The 13067-nt window shown below is 37.5% G+C and overlaps 1 long non-coding RNA gene across 1 annotated transcript in view; it reads right to left on the bottom strand.

Moving 5' to 3' along the window:
• Window positions 1–3527: 3527 nt before the first annotated feature.
• Window positions 3528–13067, bottom strand: part of LOC128075492 (uncharacterized) — a 23054-nt gene continuing 13514 nt past the window's right edge. Inside the window, exons 2-4 of the long non-coding RNA XR_008203859.1 lie at window positions 5769–5957; window positions 4952–5105; window positions 3528–4202 (exon numbers count right to left, since the gene is read on the bottom strand). This is a non-coding gene — a long non-coding RNA (uncharacterized LOC128075492). The remainder of the gene's footprint in view (window positions 4203–4951; window positions 5106–5768; window positions 5958–13067) is intronic.

Raw genomic sequence — 13067 nt, forward strand, 5'->3', positions numbered from 1 at the left:
ATTGACACCAAATTATTAACCTGATACAAAACTACCCGTGTCTCAACCACTGTGGATGCCTATCTGTTAATAATGCATTCCATGAACTCAGCATTCCTCAAACTTGTATCAGTTTTAAGTTGAACTATTTACTTACAGGGAATATTCCTGTTGTGTTTCTTTCTTTTTTCTGTACAAGAAACTCAATATGAATCACATACAAACGTTTTCACGTTTACCTGCATTAAGGCAGTTTTAGAACAAACACACTCTTGGCTACTCAAATTCAAGGAAAAAAAGCACTGAAACTACTCTTAATCAGAGTATATTTTGACCTAAATTGCAATTGCAAAAAAAAAAAAGAGGGAATCATGGTTACGTTTTGCAAGCTCATGCATAGCTGCTCTACTCCATTCAGTTTAAGTGCATAGTCTATTTCTACATGGTAGTTGATTTTTCATGATCAGATTCCTGCACTTTCAGTAGTTTGCTACTAAAAGGTAATGAGGTAAGTTAGAAAGTAGTAGTCAGATTCAGATCACAAATCTCGATTGCAACAGCACGCACGTGTATAGTTACCCCACTCAGCAAGTGCCTTGACAGGCTTCATTCACCTTGCTTGACATGCAGGATCCCTGGTACCTACAAATAAAACATCTGAGCTTTCAAAAAAACCTGAGAAATAGTACAAGCACAGCACACGTGTGTACAAGAAAGAGTGTGAAAAGATTTGGGAAAGTCCTTATGCATTTTCAGATACAACTGGAAAAAGCTCTGAGTAACCTGATCTGATCTCACAAATGAGCCTATTTTGATCAGGTGACAATGCTATGGAGGTCCAGAGGGTCATTCCAGCAGCAGCCTGGGCCATCCTACAGTCATATAACTCTCCATGATTTCTCAGACAAATCTTGTTAAATCTTGCATCGGTGAAGCTGATGACAGAACTTGGATCCTAAGGCAACAAATTCCAGGACTAGAATTTAGCCACCAGCAGGTTTCATTCCACTGAATGATAAATCAAGGTGGATTTCTAACATCTTTTTTTATCCAAAAAATCAAATATATTGAAAGAATTTGAAAGTCAGTTTCTTTTAAGAGAAGACCATTATATGAACAGCAGCAGATCTCCTGCAGAACGCCACATAAATATCACGTTATCAAACAAGAAATGTAAATTATCACACATACTCCATAATTGAAAAATGTATTATACATTAGTGAAGTCACCCATTTATCTAATCATAATCAGTTCCAATAAAATGTCATTTAGGAAAGTTGAGAGTCGTTCAGGCTGGATGGTTAAGAGGATATCAGTTATGTATGTACTGAAACAGTTTTGAAAGCTAGTTCTCATAAGCAGAAATGCAGTTATTGCATACCTTGTATGAAAGAAACTTACACTGATGCAGACTAAAAATGTGGCATTCAGAACTAGGAAAAGAAAAATGAAGCAAGTAAACCAGATAGCTATTTTAAACAATATTTTTAGGAAATTTTTACTTTAGATTTTACATTTGCAAGAAGTCATTAGATGAACAGCAGTGTTTAATGCTAACAAGAGATGGTTCAAAAATGGGGAAAAACGCCACGATAAATCATTTGAACATTCTGATGAAGTAGAACTTGAATCCAAACCTCTCGTGCTTGGTTTTGTAGATCTGAACTCTCAGAAGGAAAAACTGACAGACTATATGTACACAGGTCTCTTACATAAAGGAAGTAAAGCATAACCATTTTCTATCACTGCAACCCCTCTACTGTAGAATCTCTAAATAAAATTGCCTCCAAATACAAACTTCTAAGCATTTTTGATTGAGCTTGTTGATGTAAAAAGACATGAAACAGCCTAACTTTGCTAACTTTCCAAACAGCCCATCATTACACCTGAACTGCAGCAAGATTTGCTCTCCCGGTTTGAACAAAAACATCAGTGACTTAATCTGATGGTGAGCTGCAAGGATAGAATGTACATCAGGACTACAGCTAAAGAAGCGTTTCTTAGTGAATACTTAGTATGGTACCACTAACCTCATCTGAAATTAACATTAATTATTTTCTTTCCTGTTTATCCACTTATTGTGCACAGCTGCTTGCCTAATCACTCACACAAACTTATCCTAACCTATGGATTATTTATTACACACCCATCACTCTCCAGGCAGTGGTGATGTAAGCTATGTTCCCTCCTCCCCTCATGTTCCAAAATCCTAGCTTTTTATATGGCTACTCTGCATTCCATTGTGAATATTCACATACATAGATTATTTAAGATGAGGCACAACAAGGAAGAAAACACAAGCTTGATACACCCTCGTTACATTTTCGAGTAATTATTTGCTAAGCTCCAAATATAAACCTCCCTCAAATACTGCTTTTACCTCCGATTTTTCATATTGCGGCATATTTTTCTTCAAAAAATCCAATGGACTCTGGATTTATTGAAAAAGCCATGTAAAAAAACCCAAACATTTGGACTATTCTGTTCTTACAGGTGTAGCAAGCCCTGATTTGCTCTGCTTTGGTTGGCTACGTGCATAGCCATATATAATTCACTCAACTTCAATAACATGTTTGTAGACTAGGTCACTCAGAGACCTGAAATATTCAATTTGACAAAGGGTGTGAAAGACCTCACATCAACCTGTGAACAGTCCGAGAAGCATGAAAACAATATTTCATTCAAGAAAAATAATTTTACAGTAGAAGAATTTTCAATGAAGTTACATTAGAAGCTAAAATCTGCTCACTGTTCTCCTTCCCCAGTCCAATACCACCTACCTTAAAACAGCAGTGAAGAATTTTGAAAGACTGGACTTTTGCCAGCTTTGTAAATGAGTGGATGTGATTTAGTTCATATTTTCAGACCCCTTATTAAATACCTCCCAGTTCCATCTTGCCTAATATTTGATCCAGCAAGTTTAATGACCATTCCTTCATTAAACATTACAAGATTTTTAAGACCTTGGCAGTGCTGCATTTCATTCAATAACCTAGTGCTGCTACAAAGTCAACACCGAGTGCCAACTTAATCCCTCGTGTCCACTAATTACGTCCAGTGCTGTAGCTTCACGGGTGAGCTTGAATCACTGGGGAAGTGCAGGATTTCCAGGCCAATGGATTCAGCACTCCAGCTATATCTCATGCCTTGACACTAGATGTCAGCGAAGGGTAATTGTTATCTCAATTTAGAGGCCAGGCAGGTAACTACTAGCAACCTCTGTTAATGTTTTATAGCAAAGGTGAAGTATAGCTTAATACAAGCATCTGACATATATTACAATAAAAAAGAATATAGTTGTCTAGTGTTTTTAAAGTCAGCCGTAAAAGATGAATAATGACACAGTTTAAAGCTAAAAGACAGCTGCCAAGCTGAATGGCCATGATGGATGTCTAAACACCCAGTGTGGAGAAAACCTGTTCCCTAGAGACCACCATCCAAAAAATTAATTACTGCGATTCAGCATCTTTAAATGTGCCACTTAATATACTGCCACCATAATTAAATTTCCAGCCCTGTGACCTTGAGACCATTTCCTGAGATAATAAATGAGATCAAGGTTTAATCGATGCAGATGCAGTGGAAGCTGTCCGAAGAAGCACAAAACCATCACGATGTAGTCAAGGTCAGGAAAGAAAAACCAAGCAAAGCTGCGAATCAACACTAATTGCTTTCTTATGATAAAAGATGTTTATTTTAATTTGCTTTATTTGCAAACAATAGTTCCATCGTGGTACTCTGACAGCAGCTTTTTAAATTCTAGCCGCATGCGAAGTCAGCAGAGGGCATATTTTCTTCCTTGTAGATAGCACTTTTTGTGGCTAATGAAGCCATATTCAGTAACACAATGAGATCAGATAGCCAAGCTCATCATGCATCAAACAATATGAAAAGAAGAAAAAAAACTGACTGTTTCAGGCACATTCCTTCCCTTCTAATGCAAGAAACCAAAAGGTAGGAGAGATTTTAGTAGGGAGGTGGAGATGTGAAAGCTATTTCATGTCCTTTTGAAGTGTGAGTGGCACAAAGGATGTGGTCCGAGTTCTGCTGCTGAACTTCACCGACTACGAAATCAGACACTAAAGGTGAACAGAAAGCTACAAAGCAAATGAGTTCGTGGCTAAAGAAAGCAGAGCTTTTAGAAAGGCTGTATGCTGGCCAGAATTTCTCATGGCATCATTTAACCTCTTCCAAGATGGCTTCCGAAGTCCCAAAGTTCAACCTAAAATAACAAAAGGATGTCTATAGAAGTAACATCTTTGTTACGCTGCAGTGGTTACATAGTTAACTACAAGTCTGAGCATGAATTCTCCTTACAGTACAGCAGCCACTATTCAACTCAGTAAGGCTGGCAGTTCACTATCACAGTGTGCCAATTACATTTGTAAGCATTGTTTACATTTCAAAAATCTGGAAGAACAGCAAATAGCGCCCACCTACATTGCCCACCACTTCTCCAACACAATGCAGTAATCTCAGAGCAAGTTCGATGATATCACTGCTCCATTTAAACAGGAGATCCCTGAATAAAATTTAATTTGCATGTGCCTTTTTATTTTTTAGATAACTCCAGGCCAAATAAGTTGCATTTGTTTAATGCACAAGACTTCCTCTAATTCTATTATTTTTAGTAGTAGAATACAGAGAAGGAAGCAGGACTCATCAAGCCCAAACTGAATACTTGTGGACCAATGTACAGAAGTCTGGCACAAAGTACATGTTTGAAGGACTGTTTATGCAGTTCTACCCATCTCAAGGACAGACCACTTTTCCCTTCAAGTCCACTCATAGATACAACCTGTGCTTGAACATCTCAGTCTTCATTTGAAACAGAACTCATTTCTGCAGTGAAGCTCTTTCCATTGCGCAGTGCCACCATTCTGCATTTTCAATCAAATTAGTCCTCTGATCTGATAAAAGAACTTTAAGAGAGAAGCAATAAATTTCACTGTAAGATGCATCAGTGCTCACCTATATCACTGTGAATGATCCCAGTAACTCAGCTTTTCTGCTCATGCCAAAAAATGAGTCATTTTCCAGGTCACATCTGAAAAGTTCCGCACTGTCCAGTGACAGCTGCTACAACTAGTAAACATGGTCAACAATCAACCATGAAATAACAATGCTGGAAAACAAGTGAAATAAACCATGCTTATTATATAACAGCGCTAACTAATACAAGGAAAAAATATCTGATGATTTCAATGCCATGAATTTTCTTCAGTGTATGTCAAAATTCCATCACATCACAGAAATACACCACTGGTGGTCTTGCTTAGATTCAACAGTCAGAAAACAATGGAATCAATGTATTCAGCTATCTTGAGACAGGTGGTTCCCTGACAAATCATCTGTGTTTTATGTTTTAAACAGAAAAATACATAAAAACAGGTTCTCTTGTGGCTGCTGTAATTTTAAGTGAAATAAGCATTACTGCAATTCTCATGCACTTAAGGAGTTGAAGCAAAAGGCTCACTACAGCTGGGTCAAGTCTCTTTTATCATGTGCTGTTGAAAAAAATCAGAACTAGGTGATAGCAGGATGAACATGCTTTTAAAAAATAAGATTTTCCTACCTTTCTGAAATCAACCTTGTACAGAAGCAAACTACCTTTCATTTCAAGGCATATGACAAAATAACGCGTGGAATAAATTCATATTCTTGCACATAGAACCTCGGAGCTGTAAAAAGCATGGAAGTAATCTAAGAGAACAGAGGGATGAAACTGTGAAACAATATAGACAGTGCATCTTTAATAATACTATTTGGACATAATTTGCATAATTACCTGTTTTACAGTCTCTATCAATCCAGTCAACATAGGATTGACTTACGAAGCACTGTAAATTCCAAGGTTAAAACGCAACCGAGAGACGTCTGAAAATAACATCCCAAGCACATCAGTGGGGTTGGGGTTGTAGACCCAGATGGCAACCAAGACTGCAGAGATCTCAAAAATCACTCCTCAAAAGCAGGGCTAATGTAAAAAACAAACAACAAACAAACAAACACAGAACAGTCCATTAACTGCCAGAGACTTAAGACTGCAAGGTAGAAAAGAGCTCATAGGACATATTAAAAACTAACTAAAAATCCTCTCCTCTCCCCCAATCCCACCCCACTCCAGGAAAAAAAAAACCCAAACTAAAAAGGCACAAAAAACAGGTGCTGGACGCTGCAGTGATGTAACATTAACTTCACTGAATATTCCCAGAGATAACTGTGTGATCAGGACGTGTTTTCAGAACACATCACAGGACTGTGCCATACAGAGACTCAGCATTCACATTAATCCCATGCATGTGCATACACGTTTGTGAAACCTGAAGAGGAGACTTTGAGTATGATCCAGACAATTACTTGCTGGTCCAAAACTATCAGCTCTCCCTTGAGAACAGGAAAGTGTCAGTAAAACAGTCATCACGTCTTCAAAAGAATGCAACAAAATCACCTTGAGGACATAATTTTGAAGTTACAGTTCTGAAAGATAGTTAATAGTACCCTGGTGAAACAAACAAGCAAACAGCAACAAAAAGAAAGATACAGTCTCAAACAAACTCTTCCTGGGCATGGAGATAAACAGCAGATTGTTTGATTTAGGCTGAAACAACAACATGCTGAAAATTAAAAACAACATTTGTTGAAACTCGTAGTTGATCTGCCTTCAGACTGATGCAATTAAACTGGAATAAAAAAATTCTACTTAAAGCTTCCAAAAATCTACATGAACTTTTGACTATATTCTTCTCTCTGTAGGTTAGCTGGGAAATCCATTCTTCCCGAAGTGAAATGTTTCCCCCTTGTCATTCTGTACTTACCCATAGAACATTTAGGGAATGGAAGTAGAGGAAACTAATGTCCTCTCTTATCTGACAGGCTTGTGTTTGTAAACAATGCACTGTTCTAACGCCATTCTCAGTAAGCAGTCACTGCAAGCCAGATTAACTTGCATAACAACCCCCACAGAAAGCCACTACCAGCAGTTCTCAACTTTTCTTATTAAAAGACCCATTCAAATGCATCAAGACAACCTGGAGGCTACAGCTGATAAGAACAACGGGCAGTTTCAAAGTAGAACAGGCAACACTTCAATTACAAATTTTTACTTTACATTTTTTGCTTAATTTGGCCTCTTTGTGATAAACAAGATGTTTTACATGTGCCTAGTAGGAATAATTGATAGTTCATGATTCTATGTGTTATACTTGTTAAAATATTTGCATTTAAAAGCAAAGTTGGACTTCTAGCTCTAGGCGGTGTATATATTTTTCCTAAGGAGTCTCAACTAGAAGAAGCATTTTGAATTATAATTGTCTTCCAACTCTTAAATTAAGAGAGACAGAGCACTGTTAACCCTTCACTTAGATCACTTATTCATGTGAAAACAAATTGTGATTTAGAAAAGTTGGGTAACAGCCTGCTGTACTCACTTAACACCTCCTGTATATGCAATCAGTAAGATTAGACAGATGAGTAAAGATTACTTATGCCACCAAGGGTTGGAAGATCAGGCCGTAGGTAATTATGGTATTAGAACACAACATGCACTTTACGGGGAGATCAATTTTATAGTTAAAAGCTTTATAGCTTGAATCAGAAAAGCAAATTACTTGAAACTTTGCAGAAAATAGTAATAGATCATGGAAGAAGTCCTGTGCTCAGAACACTTGCAGAACTTCTCACACATGTATTTCTTACCTTAAAAAAAGATGGGATTATGGTACTTGATAACATACCCACTACAGTGATACACAGCTGTTTTGTTTTACAGTTGTAAGACTAACATTTGAAGGCTAAGACTTTCAGAAATGACTTGTTAGTGTTCCATTAGTGTCTCCCTTTTGTTCCATAGTGTCTCCCTTTTGCAATGTGCATGTTGAAACATCAGGAATACAGCTTTTCAAGAGGCTGAAGTGACAAATCTATTAGTTTTCCATCTTTCAGACTCTTCTAAACTACCTGAAGCTTAGTGCCACAAAACTAGAGTAAAATCATTAGTTGCTTATCAACATGCAGCTGATTTTTTTTTCATTTTAACACCTGATAGCAATGAATAAACACACAAAGTATCAGGGTAAACCCACAGCCTAACTCACACTCGATTAAAATCTGAGCATCATAATGGCTGTTCTCATGTTAGGTAAGGTTACAGCTTTTTGTAACAGCCTTCATTTGAAGCATGCACATGTGTACATAGGCATGAGACGACTCCTTCGTGCACAGCACAAGACTGTTGAGAAAGCCGTACATGACGTTCTGTGCCCAGTTCTGAGGCAGGCAGCTGCATTCCAATGCAGCAGCATTTGCTAAACCTTACAGCAATTTTCAGCAGCAGAACTCTCTCCCTCTTCCTTGCCACATTTGCATTTCTTGCAGCAGGTTTTGCACCAAATCCTACCTCTTTTTACCTCTCTTTATTATCGCCTCTTGCTACAGTAAGAAATAAGACAGGGGAAAAGCAGAAAAACTGGCTGGACTTCTTCCTTCTTCCCAAGGGAACCACTTCCTGGAGCAGAGGTAAGCAGTTGTCACATCTGTGACAGTTCTGGACTACTGGATGCCTCTGTTTGTGCTTCACTATCATCTGCATTATGAGTCTTTATGTCAATCTAGGCAGAGGCTACCAACAGCTTCAGTGTTACAAACTAGTACAACTAGAGTCTAGGTAGAAGTTGTGTTAATGCACTGATGCCATTCTATTCTGTCCTCTATTCTGCAAAGCAGTGAGATATGCCATATAATTACATGCTTTTCTATTCACCAGAAATTAGTGGTATTAAGCCTTTCACATGGCAAATGAAGCCTGTAGTATTAAAAATAACAGATTCTGTACAGTTAGTAAACATCAGCTAGAAAAAAAGTGAGAATGAAGTAATAGCTTGGCAGTTGCAAGGTGTCAGTTCTTGTGCAGCCACAGCAAGATATTATTTTGTAAGATTATTTTGAGGCATCCTGGGAAAAAAAAAACTGAATCTATGACATAGCTTGTAATATCATTATTTTGTCAAATAAAGACAGAAATGTATACATCAGGTACTACTTCCAACTGAGGGACTTAGAAGCAGCATCCCAATTTAAAAAAAAAAAAAAGGAAGCAGCTTTAATTAGCTTTAAAATACTTAACTGTCCTTGATAAATATGGGCACCGACACGTCTTGCTGGAATTACAGACTTTTTATTAATAAGTTCCTGCTCCACATACAACACTGAAGATGAGAGAACTAAGTACTTATAGTGAAACAGTAGGGAGGCTTATTAAATCAATACACATCTGTTAGATAATGGGCTCTAAGTCAAGAATGTTATTCCGAAAACCTCTCAGCAAATCTTTGCTTGTTTGGCAATGTTTTCCTTAAGCTATTACCTCTCTGAAGGATTCCCTCCAGAGCTGACCATCTATTTTGTACTTTTTAGTTCCAAACATCTCTGCCAAACAGAAAGGATTATCCCAAAATCTCAGATATATTCTTAAGTGTGTGCCAGCAAACGATAGCAAGATGATGTAAAGTTTAAATCTGTTAATCACGGTTAAGGCATTAGGAACACTAAGTGAGATAATAAGAAGCAATAACAGCCCAATAACAGTTGTGAAGTAGTACTAACAATTATAATGACATCTTGATATACCTGCAAAACTATACACATGTAAGCCTATAAATATATTTAATGCATTAAGTGCTTTTAAAACATATCTTACGGCACGTGTATATGAGCATTGGGACAGGTAGGTCGTTCTTGTTTGAGATGGTATGATCCCAAGACTCAGGCAGCAGACATGCTGTTATTCTGCATTCTACCTTTCCCACAAAAAGAGGTTTCTTATAAAGTCACTTCCCAGTCTGTGTCGACTGTTATTCTTTGCTGTAAACTGCGTGGGGTAGAAGTTACCCCTTGTAGTATCTGTGAAATATTCAGCAATTTCACCCACAACCTCTGGGCAGTGCTGCAATAAACACAAGTAATATTTACCCAGTTCAATCCATGTTATTTTACCTTTATCCCCTTAAAGTAAACACACAGCTTAATTCCTATCCAGTACGTCTTTGTGCACACAGAATATAACAGTAAAGAAACTTAAAAATGAACACATATTTCATTAGTGTAACTGCAGTGAGTAGGAGCCTGTGCAAATAAGGTAAAATGCTCTGCAAAAGTGGTATGGAGTGCAGAAAGATCAGCCTGTGCTTATGGCACTTCGCTCACCTGTATTAATTCCATGATAGGCATACACTCGGTTACTTCTGTAATATTTGAACTGAGAGTTTACACACACGTAAATATTTCTTCAACAACGGAAAACATAGAAGAGAAATATTCACATAATGCTATTGTCTATTGACTCACCATGCTAATTCCTGACACTGTGGTTTTAGAGGCAGCAATGAGCACGTGCAGAAAAATAAAAAGATGGATGATGTTTGCACACTAAACAGTGTGAATAACATGATATCAATATTAATCTATCCCTTACAAAATCTTAAGACCTTTCTATTTAATAAGATCCTGCACAACAATATAATCTGTACTTTTCCAAATTAGCCACAAACCATCTGGTCTCTCTCCAATTACTTGATTTTTTTTCTACATCTCTAAATGTTACTGACCTAAAAAGGATTTGATCAAAGGCTGCTGGAATCCTAACCCCTCCAGCAGCTATTAAATTGGTCCACTCTGTCCTGCGCTGACAAATCATTATACTCCAGAGTCTTACAATCCGTGATAGTATCTCAATTAGAGATAAAGACGAAGCAACAGTGTCCCAAATTCATCCATCCATCTAAAAATGACTTTATTCTCTAAAAATGTGGAAAATCTATGTGCAAGGGTTGCTCTGAAAGCAATGCCTCCTACTTTATTATGTTGGCCCACGATGTCAGAGGCAGATGTTGGTGGTATCGCAGTGCACGTTGAATCTTCCCACCTATATTCCATTCCATTTCGTTACCATGCAACAGATGGCAGCAGAGGGGCAGTTGGACAGAATGACGCCTGATGTGGAAGTACAGATCAAGCAAAAAACTGGAACTAAACTCCTCTGTGCAGAAAAAAATTGAGCCCACTGATAATCACCAAAGCTTGCTGAACATTCCTGGAGGCCGCACACTGGATGGCAGTGAGTGTAGCATTTCAGCAGTGGCAACAGTGCGCCACCTCTGCTGGCAGATATTTATGAGCACAGCATGCAGGCTTTTGTTCATTGCTAGTAAAAATGCATAGGTAAGGGTAGTGGCCATGTTGAAAGAGAGTAAATCCTCAGATACAAAACACTATCAAACAGCATTATTTTGCTTTTTGTACCTATTGCAGTTCCCATGGAAATAAATCAGAGACATTACTTTTGGAGCAACCCATACACAGTGATTTCTAGTTAATCATTGCTACGTTCAGTGGAAACAGTACACTGTTTCTGCAATAACTTTATCAAATGGTTCCACGTGAACAGTTTAAAGTTAGGCAGTGTCCAGCCTAAGCTAAAGTACAGTGAAAATAACACATTCTTCCTGTTTCCTTATGTTATCTTCCACTTTGCACAAAAACTGGATTTGTGCTTAACTTTTGAGTTTATATTTGTCTTGACAAGTCTACTCTTCAGTTAGTGAAATCTCACTAACTAAATAACAGACATGCTGAATTTTATTGATTTCTTCAGTTTTATGAACCAGTGACTCTAATATAGAGTCAACTGCAGCCTTTCCATCTTCAGTGCTAGCACTATTCACAGACATACCATAAGGACACAGAACTGATTCCCTTTGGCACCAAGATACAATATGCCATCACCTACAGCAGTTTAAGAGAAGGTTTCAGGTACACTTGGATGTTAAATGAAATTATTTCTCTTCTAAAAGACAAACTGCCTAAAGCTGAACAAGAATGACCCAAACAGTCGTAGCGATTCTCCTTTTGGTCTAACTTATAAATCCTAAATCTCAGTATGTCTAAAGAAGGCAGTGTTGTCAATAGAAGTCACACTGAAGGAAATTGTGGCTCAATCTGCAGGGTGTTAAATAAAGACATTCCAGCAGAAAGTCATCTGGCATCTGCTGGAAGAAACAAGACTGTTGGTTTTTTGGAATGTTAGAATTTATTGTTTAGGTAGCAGACATTCTGATTGTTTTCTCCATTTGGGATACTATGAGCCAACCAACAGAAAAATGTCTTGCATTGGCAGCTCTTCCACATTGCTTAGGCATTAACATCCCCCACTTCAGTGGTCTGAATTACTTTGTGATTTTAAACACAACGTGGCTCACCACTTGGATTCTGTATGCATCTAGATCCAACTTAGTTCCTCTGTTTTAGAGATCCAAAACTGCTCATTCTTCCATGGTGCTTTGAACCTGTTGAGATTTGTCATGTTGACATTATTTTAGTGAGTCATGAAATAATACTGGAAATGTCTTCAAGATTTTGTATCTTCCTGAGATCAATACTTGATCAAGTCTATAACTCACCTAGTTTTTCTCTTGCAGATACCTCTCTATAAAAGCATCTCTAATGCAAATTAGATTTGAAACAGACAGTGTACCATCTCATAGTGAGAATATACTAGGTATATTTCACCAGTATCTTCAATTTGGTAATCAGATTTTTGTTTCAACAAAGTCAGTGGATGTAACATTTACTAACTGACTAGCAGATGAAGTGCTAATCTAATTACTAACTAATCTGATCTCATTAGTTACTGACAAGCTGTTGATCTAGAAGGCTACTTAACTATAGTTTTAGTTATTTCCACGCTATTCCTTTTGAAATACTACAGGTGTTGATGGAATTTATTTTTTTTTAATCTTCAGATCAGATTCTACACATAGCATCAGAATGTAGCTAGTTGCCTAGATAAGCTATCCAGTGGGCCATTTTATGCATCTCAACCCATAATTACTTTTATCTACTATACATAATGGTATGTCACAGCTAAAAAGGAACCAATTTATCTCCCAGTTTTTGCAAGGAGGGAAAAGTTCTAGCTGCAACAAACTAGTACTCTGAGTTAGAGAAATATTACTTAATTGTTTTAAAGTAAAGCATAAACTATACACGTACAACAGTGCTGACAATTTAACCCGTTTTGTACAAAAGTATT

This window comes from Tympanuchus pallidicinctus, unplaced genomic scaffold, assembly GCF_026119805.1.
Source record: "Tympanuchus pallidicinctus isolate F22 unplaced genomic scaffold, pur_lepc_1.0 scaffold12, whole genome shotgun sequence".
Lineage (NCBI taxonomy): Eukaryota > Metazoa > Chordata > Aves > Galliformes > Phasianidae > Tympanuchus > Tympanuchus pallidicinctus.